A 4062-nucleotide genomic window follows, 5' to 3' on the forward strand; every position below is an offset into this window, starting at 1 on the left:
AAGTACGTGAATCCTTGGGAAGTTTAGCATCTACATTAGTTACTAAATTCTTGGACAAGATACGAAGCAACTCGTTTACTGCTGTATGGGGAATATTATAATTGACGGCCCAAGCACCTATTTCTACTGATAAAGCAGTACTACTCGTAGTTTCATTTTTAATTTCATTTAAATCTGTTAAAATTTCGTGGGAAAGAATGGTGTAATCATCACTCTGAAGATGGTCAGCTTCTTTCGTTACGCTACTATTGCTTGAGCTTGAGTTAGCTGAAAAAAGGTTTTCTTCAACTGCTAAATTCATAAAGTTGTCGCCCCCTTCGCAGTCAGAATCAGAACTAGAAAATTCATCTGTCCCTTTATTAATATTCAATGTATTTCTAGGTCTATTAACAAATTCTTTCCTAGTTCTTTTATAATACTTATTTAAAAGTTTCCTTTTATTATTTTGTCCATTCATGGTGAAATAAATAAATACTTATCTGAACGATCCACTAAACTAGCACTTTGTAAACGTTACTTTTGTTTTATTTTTGGAAGGAAATACTTTAATTATTATTAATCCACAAATATTTATTAACAACGGCCACTTACAATCGACAAGAGTAAAAACGAGGGAAAACGGAAAGGAAAAACATTGCGAATTATTTGACATTTGACAATAATTCGATGTGGTCATTACTGCCAACTGCGCCAAACTTAAGATAGATTATACTACCAACTCAGAAATATACAAAACTTTAGTAATAATTTCATTGTATGAATATATCGAATATACATCTTTTACTATTTGAGTATATTTTATCTATATATGTTCATTTTACATTCAAGTGAGATTCATATGGACCTAGTGTCCAGAAGTAGACATAAAATGGACAGCTAATGTACACACATTAATGGATATCCATTGTATGATTTTTTGTGTAAATTCCATGGACATCCATTTTAAGTCCATGGACGACCGGATTAAAAATGGACATAAAATGGACGTACAATGGATATTGTGTGTTATCTGGGTTGCCGATAGATAATACTCCCTGAATTTCATGAGGGTTGTTAGTAAGTAAGGGCACTAGTTTTCAGACATAATATAAATTTCTAAATTTAAATAACTTTGCCCAATTTTCCCATATAGTACCACATGATCAGTCTTAAAAACCGCCTCTCCTTGTGATATACAACGAGAGTTTTCGTTGGCATATATGTAAATAGGAAATGTATTCCACAACGGATAAGTTCATAGTTATAACTTAATAAAATGTACATTAAATTGTAATGCTAGAGACAAATAAAGTAGACATAAATACTTGCCTTAAAATTTATTTATGAAATATTTGAAACCTATAAAATAACACAAAAGTNGTGGTCTATTGTTCCATCTTTGAGGTGTAAAAGGCACTTGTTTGCAACCTCCGTGGGGGGTATTTGGATGGGTTGCAGTCTGCCCTTACCTGCCTGTTTGATGTCAAGTGCTTTTTTACACAAGGGCAGGTCGATAAGGGATAAAAGTAAACACAGGCTGGGGAAATCTCTTTAAAATTAGACAGAGATTTGTGTTTAAAATGGTTTGGCGCTGGTACTTGAAAAGAAACAATAAAAAGGTAATTTTCTATAGGTGCTGCATATTTTCTGTGATGTTGGCATTAGAAATGGCAGTGTGAAGCGGGCGGAAATACCTACTACAAACTTGAAATTAGTTCTGTTGTCCACACGTTGTTGCAATTATGATTTTTATCAAAAGGGTAAAAAACCGTCTTGGCAAAAACGATTTAATCTCTCTAAACTTCTAGCTGCAAAACACAGGAAGGGATAATTAAAGTAAATAACGACTTTTCTTTAGTTTGATGGAAAACCCTAACGAACCTCTGTTCATAATTAAAATTTAACTGCGCCGTGCTCTGGCCAAGCACGGATTATAAATGGTACGACGGCTGTAATTTTTCAGAACGGCGTTTCCCGAAAAGTCTGTGGAGTTAATGTACCGACTTTTCTTCTGTTTGACATTCCCATTAATAAAATAATTTACAAATAAGTACAAGATATGTCTTTACGAAAATTTCTCAATGTGCTCCTTCTACAATTTTCGTGCTTGTTTCGTAGTAAGCGTCATTGTTTTTCACTGCCGAAACACTTTCAATCTGCAACTAAATAAACTTTGAATAAAACTAATGAAAATATAAACTTAAATTATCTTTAACTTACCAAGTATTTGTGCAGCGTCTGCTATTAGACAAGTGAGAACAAAACACGGGAAAATAAACAATTTTCTAACAATTCAGGATTTTATAGGTTGTTTTTGTTTTCAAGCAGCTTCCGTCACCTATCGCACGATAGCGTTACTAGTCAGAAGCTTGAGCGAGTTGTCAATTTCTACTGCGTTGGCTGCGTTCCCTATGACACATTTTGCTGTTGATTGCGTTACAGGGAAAATTGATTCGAAATAAAATGCGTGGCTATTAAAATAACATTAAGAGGAATAGAATACCTCAGCACTGTACAGAAAGTTTTGTGATTTGGGCAATTGTTGCGTGGAGAAATTTTGTAAAAGCTTAACTTGCTATATTCGACATTATATAGGTAAATATGTTAACAGACATTTTTTTAACGAAGTATTAGATAATTGCAGTTTTCAACTAAAAATTTGTAACATTAATAACGATTTGAAGTGTTATTAAAATTGAATTCTAATCGAAGTTTTCGTTTTTGAAAGATATATAGACATTTTTGGACAATTTTCAACAATAAAGCGCAAATGATTATATCCTCGTCAATTATTATCATCCATTAGAATAGCGGCCAAACTTACCTGATTTAGCACACCCCCTTATTAGAGTGCACATTAAAAAATACTGAAACGTCTCATTTATTTTAAAAAATGTAATTAAAATGTCAAGCAACAAGTTATTTCTTATATTACCTATCTATCCTATGTCTTCACCTTATTTAGGGAATTAAAGATATTTATGTTATTTTTACATTGTCCTTCGGTAATATTTTTTTTACGCAACTGCTAATACAATCTGATTCATGTTAGACATTTAAAAACTACCAGTAAACTTAACGGTAGGTATATACGGACATTTGCACGTTCGGGATAACTTAATTGAAAAGTCATGTAACTACGTCCAGAAATTATTCTTTAATAAAAGTCAATATGACTCAAATCTGGACCTTCAGTCGGCGCCAATCTTAAAAATTCTCGTCCTGGTAATTCGGAAGAAGTTCTCCACTGTGAAGAAGGTAATTCCAAGCTATCCTCGTTGAAGTCTTCAAAGTTAAAGTCCATGTTGCTTGTCATATCAGCAGTCGAACACACTGGACAGATTCACAAAAAGGCTGTACTTTTTTTCTTTAGACAATTATAGTTTCCAACTAAAGTAAAACTGGAAAGTGAAGTTTTATAGAAACTGAAATCAATGTAACTTAAATTTGGAATCGGGCAAATTAAACAGTTTTAAAAAAATATATGAATTTTGGGTCTATATTTGTTTTTTTAGGTAACTTTTGACGACCTTTAAAGCATTTTCGACCAAACGTATGTCCAGGAACCATTCTTAAATAAGTCGATATGAATCAAATCTGGACCTGCAATCGGCGCCAAACTTAGTAACCCTCATTCAGGTAATTCAGATGTTTTCCACGGAAGAGAAAATATTGTCTAACTCCAGGCTATCCCCGTTGAAGTCCTCAACGCTACACTCCATGTGGTATAAGTTAGATCATCATTCGAACAGTCTGGACAGATTCACAAAAAAGCTGTACTTTTTTTCTTTAGAGACAATTAGTTTCCAACTAAAAAAGTATAAAATAACTGGGAAGGAAAATGTTATTGAAACTGAAACCATTGTGAATTGAATTTGGAACTGAACAGGCTAATCCAAGTCCATCTTTCAGAAAACGAGGCTTTTAAGAGAAATGAAGATTTTAAGCCAATATTTGTTTTTTTTTTGACGACCTTCAAAGTGTTTTCAACCAATTTAAAGTGGACATCCATTACAGTAGCCACCAAACTTACCTGATTTAGCACCCATTCATAGCAGCGAATAAAAAAAATAATATTGATAT

This window comes from Anoplophora glabripennis, unplaced genomic scaffold (assembly GCF_000390285.2).
Source record: "Anoplophora glabripennis isolate ALB-LARVAE unplaced genomic scaffold, Agla_2.0 scaffold504, whole genome shotgun sequence".
Lineage (NCBI taxonomy): Eukaryota > Metazoa > Arthropoda > Insecta > Coleoptera > Cerambycidae > Anoplophora > Anoplophora glabripennis.